The sequence below is a fragment of the Saccostrea echinata genome, unplaced genomic scaffold (assembly GCF_033153115.1).
Source record: "Saccostrea echinata isolate AGI-Se365-2 ecotype Australia unplaced genomic scaffold, CSIRO_AGI_Sech_v1 ptg000009l, whole genome shotgun sequence".
In the NCBI taxonomy this organism is placed as follows: domain Eukaryota; kingdom Metazoa; phylum Mollusca; class Bivalvia; order Ostreida; family Ostreidae; genus Saccostrea; species Saccostrea echinata.
Window position 1 is genome coordinate 10321269 of NW_026889758.1, and position 13290 is coordinate 10334558.

The window sequence follows — 13290 nt, forward strand, 5'->3', positions numbered from 1 at the left end:
TTTCGTCTCGATATTTCTTGATGAATGAAGGAACATTAACATTTGCAGTGGAATGAGTTTTTAAACATTACATGTATATTATTTTCATTTTCAAAACTCGAACTGCAAAACTATAGTTAAGTATTAAAAAAAGAATTTATGTATGCTTAGAATTAGGGTTGAAATCGATCTTTTAAATTACAAACACGATGATACAATGGTAAATTTTCAAGCGACATGAAAAATTGTTATGTGGTCAAGTTTCGAATGAAATGAGCTGAATTGTTAGTTAATTAAAACTGAGGAAACAGCAAATGAAATTCAACCGTATTTCACATCAAAAGGAAGGGAGACAAGTTATGATTACCTTGGATGGTTTTTTTTCTTTTACTCAGTGTATCTTTATGAAACAAATCTAGCTGCATTGCCGAATTTCAATCTTTAAAATTAAATTTTTCCCCCTTACAATTGTATTGGTAGAAAGTAATCAGAATGTAATAAAATAAAAGTAATGAAGAAAAAAATCAGAAACTTATCATGATTACAGTAATTTTTGTTCCTGTAATTGATCAAATTAAATATAAATGTATTCTTAATGATTACTGTTTACATCTAATTACAGCAAAAACTACGAAAGCCCATTGAGCTCATTTTCGTAGGTAACAAAAATATATTTTCGCGTTATAACGCGAAACTTTCGCGAATAAACGCGTAACTTTCGCGTTATAACGCGTAACTTTCGCGAATAAACGCGTAACTTTCGCGTTATAACGCGAAATTATACATATATAGTCATGTTACTCAGGAACATGTGATCTTGACTGACAGATAAAAAACATGAACGCAGAGGGGGACTTCTATGAATTTATAAATGGCATTTCTTCAGAAGATGTAAAAGAGAATTGATGCGAGAAATGGATAGATTAGTGTTGATTTTGCATTTAATCTCAAAACCCTACTAATTAATTAAATGAATATTCCTTTAAAGATTTTCTTGTTTTTCACTTGTTGAATCCAAGAAATTCTGTAGACTAATTTTTTTCTCAGGAAGGTCTCCACTCGTTGCTTTCTTTGAATAAATTGTCAATGTTTTCGTAAGTAATGGTATGACCAAATGGTGCAACCTTAAAATACAATCTTGTATTTCTTCAGTGAGTCTATCGGAGATGAAATATTTGATACGAATATTTGTATCCAATTTTCACATTAGGTTACTCATGTGATGTGACACAATTGTTCCGTGAAATACAAATTTACCTCATTGTTGTCAATTTTCTGAGATCTTTTTTTTATTCTAAATAGAGTGTTCAATCTAATATAATTAGACTTGTATTTTCGCTCCTCTACTATACGCTTCAACACTTGTATTGAAGAGCATTGAGAAAGACAAAATGTGACGGCAAAAAAGATTTAGAAAGAGGAAAGACACATACAATGGCGAGAAAACATAAAATTTCAGCTCGTGATAATCCAAGTTCAAAATAGTCTTTCGTTTTTCACTGTAATGAATAAACTAGATCATTAAAAAGTAAAACAAACTGTAGACTTATGCAAATATCTCTGTTTTACAGGGAAAGTTACGAATTTATTCGCGAAAGTTACGCGTTATAACGCGAAAGTAACGCGTTTATTCGCGAAAATTTCGCGTTTATTCGCGAAAGTTTCGCGTTATAACGCGAAAAATATATTTTTTTATCTACGAAAACGAGCTCAATGGGCTTTCGTAAAAAACAGCTGTTGCAGTTGCATGATTAAAATTATAATTAATGGTTACATTTTGTCTGCTAATATTGCTACGCTTTTGTGAAAAAAAAGCCAATATAACTTAAAATATGTGGAAACAATATCAGACCTTTCGAATCGCGGGGAGGGGGGGGGGGTTAGTTAGTTATTATTATTATTATAAATAAAGATGAGTGTCTATGGTTAGTAGGCTGATTAAGTTGAAGAATATTTTAATTTATGTAGACATTATTTTAGAGAGGAAATACGAAAATATATGGGGTCCCTTGAATAAAATTCTTATGCATCGCACAATAGGCATTTTTTCCATACCATTCCTTTAAGTGTCTACAAAACAAAACTATCCTGTCGAGAATCTCTCAGGAAAGTTCCTTTTCTCTAAGCGAAACAAACCCGTTCCGTGATCATTACATTGTGACGTTGACTGATGCTCATGTGACTCATGCTCATCTACTAGGCCCCTCAAGTAAAAACGGCACTTGGATTTGATATTTGGTCATAAGGGGTATGTGAACAATATCACGTCAGTGAGCAGCATCTGTTGTATACACTATTCATCTGGACCAATGAAATTTCCAGATTTTTATCAGAGCTAGGAATCTAATTGATTTCCCTGACATTTTTTTTAATCCAGTAAAAATTGCGTTTACAAAATATTTTGTTTTTCACATTTTAATGATTTTAAAGCAAATACATAGAGGATATTCAATGTTTAGTAGTTGGATATGGAATTTATTTCACGAGTGGTACAGGATTTTTTTTTTATATTTTCACGAGTGCGAAGCATTTTTTGAGAGAAGAAATGGTATTTTTTAATTTTTCAATTTTTTTTTTACATCGAGTTAGGTGTATATCGATAGTTGATATTTCCATGGAAACAAATAATTTTATGCACATTTACGTTATGCACAATTGAAAGATAAAATGTATATATATATATATATATATATATATATATATATATATATATATATATATATATATATATATATATATATATATATATATATATATATATATATATATATATATCTCTTTATTTTCTGAAAACTGTGATATCCATGACTTTCAATGCAGGTTATTTCTATGAACATTTATGAAAAAATGAACCCTATAGATCAATTCTAAACATGACCTTCCAAATAAGTGAACAGGTATATGAATATGTCAAAGAAAATAAAAAAGGTAAAGTCTTCTGAAACAATGAGATCATGGTATGCAGCAGTCATAAAACTCAGAATAGGACAACGTTCATATATCATACATTTCCCTTCAAAGGCCTGGAAATTTATTTTAACGGTTAAAAAAGCGCTATATGTCTCACTCCGACGAGGATGATTTCACGGCTGTTTCACGCCTATCCGTCACAGAAGCTCGCGGTTCTTGTTACCTAGGATTAATTTTTTTTATCGCATATAAAACTGCATGAAATGTTACAAGCAACTGACTGCTTATCTGTCCATCGTTTTCACTATTTAGTTTAATAGAATCGTTTCTGCACCTTATATATTGAATATCTGCTTTAACAGAAATATTAGTAATGCTTTTTTGAATAGTAGTTTAAATAAACTTAACCAATAATATCCCATAGATACAGTAGAGTTTCCCTCTAAATGACCCCTTTGTAAAATTCGCTGTTGATATCACAGGTACTTGTAGACAGGAACACACACCCCCACCCCCACCCCCACCCCCGAATATACCCCACGGGTCAAAAAATAATTTCATGTTTTTTTTCATAAATTATTCTTCTAGTACACATTTACAATGTATTCCATAAGAAAAAACCAAAAAATAACGCAGAATTAACGTTTTACTAAAAAATCATACCCGCGGTATTATAAAATACCGCTGGTATGATTTTTCTTATGGAATACATTGTAAATGTGTACTAGAAGAATAATTTATGAAAAAAACATGAAATTATTTTTTGACCCGTGGGGTATATTCGGGGGGGGGGGGGGGGGTCCTGTCCACAAGTACCTGTGGTCGGAACCGGGGGGGGGCTTAGTCCTCCCCCCTTTTTTTTGCAAGATAGACATAATATTGGCATTGAAAATTGGGGGCTTAACTTTTTTCGTTGGTTTAGCCCGCCCCCCCCCTTTCAATTAGCCACCTCTTTTTCAATTTGCTTCCGACGCCTATGTATCATATAATACTGAGACCCTGTGACATGAATTTGTAAATAAATTGGGGTGTCACACATAAGGTTGAGGAGTAGGGTTAGGTTTAGTTTTAAAGTCAGTGGTTAGAGTTAGATTTAGAGTTCATTTTAAGGTTAGGATAAGAGGTAAACGTTAGATACCTTATATGCAAGGATTGAATAGAGGGTAAGGGTTAGTGTTAAGGTTAAGTTTACAGTTAGATTGTAAAAGAAAGTGGTACAAGAACAACCATGACTCTATATCGATGCGATATCGTCGATTTTGACGATATCGACAGTAGGACAAACTTTGTTAGTGTAAAGTATTAAAAAATATTTAGAAATTATTAATATTAAGAAACACAGCAACAAGAGCAATATGTACCAATCACTAACAATCATGATTCGATATCGATACCATATCATCGATATCGAGAGTAAGGAAAACTGGAAAGTATCGCAGCATATACACAAGTAAAAAGAAACACAAAAGCAAGGGTGATAACAAACATGATTAGATTCGACACGATATCGTTGCTATCGACACTAAGGAAATCCACAAATGGAAAGATTTAATGCCCTGTTCACACGGAGAGTTTAATTCGCATTATTTACATTTGCAAATATTTTTCTTAGATGAACCTATTGAAGAGAAAATATGTTCAATTCTGTATGAACTTATTTGGGGGTCAGAGGTCATGGCATGACCGAATCACACAGCGCGATGATATCTGTCTACATATTTCTGTCACGGTGACACTGGTTTCGGAACTTCTAACCCGTTAAAGCGATGAAAAAGATAAAATTATTGGAACATATATGTTTTTCTTCGTTCAACAAATGATCATTTGTTCTTTCTTCGATGCGAAGAAAGCCTAAAATCACGCTTACCTTCTTAACCCGAAATCCCTCTGAAGGTATGTAAACGGAAGACGATAGCACCGCTTTTGACTTCATATATAAAGAACTCATACAATAATAGTAAGATTATTGTCAGTAGCGATCATTGTTTTGCATTAGGAACAGATATTTCCTGAACTGGACTGCTGAACATCAATGTAAGTATTCAAATGTTGGAGCGAGGCGAACTCTCAAGACCAAACAGCTTCTAGGTCATTGCGCGTCACAACGTAGCAATACGGCGGGCCGTTCGTGTAATAAATGCAGTTCTTTTCAGAATATTTGTCTCAAATGTAAATAAAAGTAATAAAAAACAATGTTAAAAAGTTCACTGGGAAATGAACTTGGTTGGTACGTGATCAAATCTTCTGAGAAGCCCTTCGGGCTTCACAGGATTTGATCACGTGACCAACCAAGTTCATTTCCCAGAGAACTTTTTAACATTGTTGTTTATTTCTTAAGTAAATAAATGCGAAGTAAAATAGTGCGAATAAAACTTAGACGGGCTCATTTTTGCTCAAAGTCTCACATTTACCAAAGGATTTAATAGTATGTAGAAAAGAGAGACTGGGATCAAAAGTGAGCTCATCTAAGCTGGTTCGGGGCCATAAAACCATACATAATGCCGTAGGTAGCAAATGGGGTGAGGGTGCCAGTATATACTATACCAATAAAAAAAGCAATTTCTGATTGTGCCCCCTCAATAATTTTGTCGGTAAATACATAAGAAAAGAAATAAGGCTAATTCGTCGTTGTGCCCCCTCAACAGGAATGTTTCATTGGGGGGGGGGGAGCTTCTCAAGAAATTTTTGTTTTGTGCCCACTGCTCCACCCCCACCCAATGAAAATGCTTCCTACGGGCCTGAAAACGAGAGAAAACACGCAAGAATGATATCATATGTTTTTTTTAAAATGGAAAAAAAGTTCCATGGAAATGTTTCTACGTTTCGTACGTTTCGTAGCTAGACTGTTCGCCAATCTCTGTCTACCTGTACATAAAAGGCCATAGCGCCCCTTTTCGTTGAAATTTTATTCGGATTTCTTAGTTTAACTCTGTAAGTTCTACTTTCTTAACAAACTTTCGATTTTGCTTATAGTTATTACCAAAAAAATTAAGTATTAAGTTAGGTGAAGTGAAACATAATTGAAATTTTAAGATAGAATCAAAATACGAAAGGAATCAAAATTGCAATAATAAAATAAATAAAATAAAATAAAACTGGAAAATATAAACAAGAACAGGCACGGATCCAGGGGGGGGGGGGGGTTCCATCCCAGTCCAAAAAAAATCCAACCCAGAAATTTCTTGACAAGCAAAAAAAAGTAAACTCCTTTCCCAAGCATGAAAAACCTATTTCGCGCGCGCGTGTGTGTGTGTTGGGGGGAGGGGGGGGGGTAGTCGTCAACTTAAACAGATCAGCGTTTTCGAGGGGGGTCCAAGGTCATTTTAGTTCGTTTAGTACAAACATTTAAGTCTGCAAATTTCGGGGGGGGGGGGGGTCCGGACCCCCTTCTAGATCCGCGCCTTCAAGAAGTAAGAATTAAAATAAGAAATAAAAAATGAAGAATTTAATTTGGAAAACAAAAAGTTAGAATAAAAAAGAAAATAAGCCCATTAAAAATAATTGTGGCACTGATGACCCTCCATAGGTTCTCATTATCAAAATTCGACAAACGTGTAGACTTTACGTTTGTAGACTTGTCAATTGTCTTTGTGTTTTATTCAGAGCGCGGAAATATAAATTCCGGAAAACAAAGTTTACAACTTCAGAAATACACACATTCATAGTATAAACTCAAAGTCAACACAGTTGTATGTTCGGAACTACATGCTAGGATGTCGGAATTACCTACTTACATATGCATGCTATGAAACTGATACGATTACAAGTTTGGATTTACAAACTTACAATTTTGGATTTACAAACTTACAAGTCTACTGGATTTTTGAACACGATTACCCTCCATACTTATGACGTCATTTCAAATTTTCGTCACCTTATGCAGAGCAGATCCATTTGAAATAATTTATATATGCCATAGTGTCTGTACACATTTCAGTGATTAATATAATTTTCCTTTGTTTTTCAGTAAAAAAAAAATAGCATAAGTACCTATATCTGACACTGACATGTGGCATGTGACTTAATTTTGCCATTACGCATGCGTCAAAATTTAATTCGAATAAGCTTTACTTCGCGTTCACACGGAGCTAATGCGAAGTAGTTTTATGCGCAGTAAATTAATTCGAATTAAACTAATTAATTAAACTAATTCGCATTAAATTCCCCATGTGAACGCGGTTCAAATTTAATTCGCAGTAACTTACGTTTAATTCGAATTAAACTCTCCGTGTGAACAGGGCATAAGTAACACAAATGTTAAAATCACTCTTTGAACGACGTGATTCAATATCGGTACGAAGTCGTCGATTTCGAAGAATCGACAGTAAGGAAAACACTGTCACAGGTACTTATGGACAGGACCCCCCCCCCTCCTCCCGATATTCAACCCCGGGGCTTGTTGGACATTTTTTTTCACAAATTATATTTATTGCACTTATTCATCATGTGTATTATAGGAAAAAAGCCGTGAAAACCCCAAAATAATCGTCCCACACAAAAATACCCCACTATACATCATAAGAGAGATGTATAGTGGGGTATTTTTGTGTGGAGCGATTATTTTGGTGTTTTCCCGATTTTTTCCTTTGGTACACATGATGAATAAGTGCAATAAATATAATTTGTGAAAAAAAATGTCCAACAAGCCCGGGGGGGGGGGGGGGGTCCTATCCACAAGTACCTGTGAACACTGTAACTGGAAAATAAACATACACACTAGCATAAAGAAAGGCAGTAAAAGAAGAATAATTAATATAGTGTTGATATCGTAGCTACATTTGCCTTGAACTTAACAAATGTACTTTTTTTTACCTTGACCTTGAAGTTTGACGTTATTTTTTTTATTAAGGTCAGACGACACGTTCCTCAAATTATATGTTTTGTATCTCTTGGTATTCATTATTGTCATTCTCTTGTGATTTCTACATTGTTTTAAATCTGTTTTAAATATAAGTACACCAAAAATTGTGACATAGGCGATTCAGAAGAATACCCATAAGGATTATATAAGAAATACCACCCTCTGGTATCTTGTCCAAATGCCTGGTAAGGTACATGTACCTCAATTTTTTTTGTAATGATACTTGTTTAAGTACCTATACTTCAATGACAAATACTTAGGAAAAATTATATACTATTGAGGAATGAGGAACGTGTCATCTGACCTTTACATTGGTCGTAGTTTTGCACCTGAAAAGATATGGTTTTCATATTTTTACATGTGCGAGGGTTGGTCCAAAAGTTTTCTTTATATTTTATTTTTTTTTAATGGAAGTGATTAAAAGTTACAGGTGAAAATATAGAGGCTTGTTGAATTTTTTTAATAAAAAAAATATTTTAAAAATTCATGATAGTAACACTTTTGCAGTTGCAATAGAAACGGACGGTTGAAAATGCGGGGAGACATTTTTGTTAATCATCATTTCAATTCTTGATACTCATTGTGGAAAAAAAATGCGCAAAGTTTCATATAAAACGAAAATGGTATCATAATTACGATTGCTTGAACTTTTATAAACCTTTGTGTGAAAGTTTAATTGATTTTACTGGATATTTAGTGTGTTTATTGATGATTTGTTGATCTTGATGACATCGGTAGACAAGTGGAAATTCGGTCATTTAATGAGTTTTGTGAAAATTTCGGATACACTCTGACTCGGACGCATATGTTAATGATACAGGCAAAAGAAAAGTACGGTAAGCAACTGGTTTTCAAGTGGCGCAAGAAATTTAAGGAACATTGAACTTTAGATTATGAAAGGTCCAGCAGCCTATTGCAAGGTCGTTCTTTCCTCGTAGACAAATTGAGAGCGTTTATAGACGTGGACGCCGATGCACTTTGCTTGACATTGCTACTGAAATTGGAAGACAGAGCGTATTTTGAAAAATGATCGTAATATGAAGAAAGTGGGTGCGAGATGGGTACCCAGGCTTTCCTCGAAGGCAGAAATAGGGAGAAGATTGCAGTGTTCTGTAGAATTTCTAAGTCGATTTGAACGAGAGAGTGAGATGCTCCTAGAACGTGACGTGACATACCTGACTTGACGTTACGTCAAAATCTCCCCCGGATTTTACAAATGTGTAAGTTAAGAAAGCTCGTGTGACCCGTTAATGGTAATTGGAATGTGGTGAAAGTTTTTCGTATTCTTGCATAATGACTCTATTTTATAGATCTGTCTTTTGTTTGCTTTGATCACGTCACAATAAAATTTAAGAAAGAAATTCCACGAACTTTTGGATCAACCCTTGTATATTACAAGTGCATTACCTTTCCGAATGTACTATGACTTTTGACCATACATCTTTGAAGCTTGATCAATTTTTTCAGGGAATAAATTCAACTTAGCCGAAATTTTTGTCACAGAAGCGACAGCGCTTTCATATTTTTCACACTTGTGTAGTACCCGTGACAAAACCTTAAGAATATATGTTACGGTTCCCTAATTATTCCCACTACTATGGGAAACACTTTCTGTGGAAATACACAGTACAAGTTTAACAATACTCCCTGTAAAATACTGGACTATAAAAAGACAAATTATATGTTTAATTAATTGTATGTTTTATTTTATCATCCATTGTATATTTACCAAGTTCATCATTTGGGACGAGGTCGGTAATTAGCGTTACCCCGAAATTCCTCGACATCTTACATTCCCAAGTCACGCTTTAACTGTTTACGATTGCTTTTGTTTATGTTTACGAAGTTCATCAGCACAAGTCCCAAATATACCAAACAGTAATTATCCGCGCCCTAGGGTGCGTGATTCCTTTCGTCGATCCGATCGGCATGGCAGCATATCAAAATTGCTTCTTTGCTACGACAAAGATGGCGGGTATTTTCACTTTGTCGTGACGTCACGACAATCGAGCCCGATGCCTATATAAGCCAGCGCAGATCGATCGACTAGTCAGTTTGTAAATTGACTTTTACAGCTCACATCTCCAGAATATCTGGGAGTGAAAGTCAATGGATAACTCATATTGAAAAATAATTCATTTATGGGAGCTGATGAATTTTGGGATAATATTTTATTTTTACTTTTAATAATTATATTGAATTGTTCTGTGGGAGAAAATTAGTGGGAGGTGAAATAACTCTCCGATAACTGTCAATTGTATTGCGAAGGGACTCCCAGTATTTTGGGAAATACTTTTATACTTTTTGTAAATTTATTTATAATTCCCTAAAACTTAATTTTCCCATTTGAAAATATTTTATTCCCATTTCTAATTGGGAGAGAAATAATATTTCTACGGGAGCAAGAAATAGGGAAAATCGTTCAAAGAGATTATGCAAATTAAATACAACAAGCAATAATAAATTTTTATACATTTTAATCCTGAATTAGAGTTCTTTTGTCCAATATACAGACTTGGGAGACCCACAATTTGCTTAAGGGAGAAAACCCTTGAACGGCAACATATACTATAATTTTTGACCCCGTCACCTAGACCTCTAAGTGTGACTTTCAAAAAGTATAACCTCCTTGACCGTAACTTTCATACCAGAACATAATACTTGAAAAAAATTTAAAACTTTTAACAATCAAAATGAATTTGAATATCATACGTATACTGGATTCCTACACTTCATAAAAATCCTCCCATCTTTAAAAAAAAATGTTTGTTTGCCCTCTCCCGACTGACTAAAACCGACCCGACTCAAAACTTTTTTGACCTTCAGAAAACAATTATTTTCTTTTATTCATTAATAACTATTTTAACTTCTCATTTGCAGGTGTTTTTGAATAATAAAAAAATTCCCCTGCCTACCTACCCAGTTTTTTTTTTATCCTGAGTGGGGAGAGGGCAAGCAAACGTTTTTTTTAAAGGTGGCTTTACAAATAAATACACATAGCGGGTTCCAGTAAATTTTCCACCAAGCCCCCTTCTTTACTCCTCAATAAAATATTTACAGCAGTGAAGGAGAAGCTTCAGGAGTACTGTACAACAATATATTCGAGAAGTGGTATGAATCAGATGTGAATAATTAAAACTCCACTTTTAGAAAATTTTGAATCACAAATTTTTACCAAATTCAATAACGTACGACTTTTCAACACTTTATACTACACATTCCCCACGATAAATTAAAGTCCAGGCTTCTTGACATTACAGACAGCTGCTTTTGCAATATAAATGGAATTCGCTTTACTTACCATGTCATTGTCATTTACAAAATTATTTTGTTAAAAAAACATTCTGACCGAACACACAAGTACTCTGAAGTAGATTTTAAAAAGATGCTTGAGTTTCTGATTGACAATATCTATGTAATTTTTTCGGAGATCGGCTGTTCCAACAATCTGTCGGAGTTCCCATGGGTATCAATCGCGCCCTGTTATTAGTAGACAAATTTTTGTATTCATATGAAGCAGAATTTATTTTTTAAAAACATACATGAGAAGAAGACACTTGCTGTGGCCTTCGGCTCGACATTTAGATACAGCAGTATATTTTGTAATTACTTTTTCTATCAAGCTTACAATTGGTGGAAAATCACATCCTGAGACGTATCTATTTATGGGTATTTTGTGCTATAAATAGAAATGGGAAACTCCTTCAGATACTGTATGTCAGTAAATGATTTCTAGTACTTTTCAGTCACACTATGTTTATAACAGTTAGTCTGCATTTTTTTCTATCCAACATTGCCTTAAAAAGTGCAAGAATCTACATTTTCTCGATAATTCGAGACATCTTTTTTTTAGACCATTGTTGCCTTAAAAAGGAATAAAAGTCGACCCTCAATGTTGTGTCGATTATTTTGCAAACACATGTTCTTTTTGATGGCATATTATAGAAAGAATTATACTTTTTCTATGAAGCTTTCAATTAGCATAAAATTTTCATTTTTCCTCATATGCAGAGACACAACTATATTTAGGTCGTGATGCTATACATAGAAATAGGATTCCCCTTCAACTCTGGTCCACTCCAGCTAGTGGTGTCCAGCTTCTGTCATTAACATCTTGAATTTTACAGTATATTTCCTAATTATCCAGCAATGGCATGTAAAACGTTGTCAAAATCTTATTTTTTACATTTTTCTAAAAAAATAAAATGTATCTATTTATAAATACGTTACTATAAATATCATTTTTAAAAAGCCCACTGATATTTTTTCATTACTAATAATAGCCACTACTAATTTTCAAGTATAAAAACACACATAAGATTTATAAATTTTCCGCAGTCAATTTTTCTTATTTAGCCTTAAAGATCTCAAAAATTATTAAATTCCCCATTTTTCACATTTTCAGAAACCAAGTTAGTTTGCTTAGCGTGGGAATATTTCTAGAATATTTACATTTGCAAATACATGTATTTTTCTTAGATGAACCTATTGAAGAGAAAATATGTTCAATTCTGTATGAACTTATTAGGGAGTCAGAGGTCATAGCGTGACCGAGTCACACTGCGAGATGATATATTGCCTATTTTTGTTACATATGTCCGCTTTCAAGACTCAACATATATAAAGAACTCACGAAACAGTAAGATTATTTTCAATATCGATCATTGTTCTATCATTATTTATTAGATTTCCTGAGCTTGATCGCAAAACACCAATATAAACATTCAAATGTTGGCGCTAAGCGAACTTTCATGACCAAATAACTTCCAGTTCTAGGTCACTGTGTGTAACAACACAGTGATACGGCGGGCCGTTTTTTTTTTCTTTTCGAATAGTCGTTTCAAATGTAAATATAAGTTATAAAAAGTTCACTGGGAAATGAACTTGGTTGGTACGTGATCATATCTTCTGAGAAGCCTTTCCGGCTTCACAGGGTTTGATCACGTGACCAACCAAGTTCATTTCCCGGTGAACTTTTTAACATTGTTTATTTTTTAAATAAATGATTTTATTATATAGTCTATAAATATCCCCTGTATATTCCATACAAACGCAAACAGTTCATAACACTACCTTAAAAGTTCTTGATATTTTATGATCCAATGATTCTTTTATTAAATACAGACAAATGTTCGTTTACATTTCCTCAATTTCATGTTTTCATTTGGTCAAAATGGCCAAATTCAATGGATCCGTCTCCATGACAAGCGAGATCACGTATGGAACATGACAAGCGAGATCACGTATGGAACTTCCGACACCATATTTGCTAGTTTCGCACCAAGACGCACATGTGGTGCAAATTTCATCAAAATCGGAGACATGTCGTTTCAAAGCCCTTATCAGTAAATTTATTGGTGCTTACAGAGAATGCATGTTAATAGCTATAATAGTTCGAATTGTTCACGTAGATTATTAAAAGATGTATCCATCTAATTCTTGTTTGTAGAATTGTACAAAAGCAAGGTACTCTCTAGTGAATACGCCACTATCATTAATAATCTGCATATTATAGATTTACATTTGTTGCTATGGGAGAT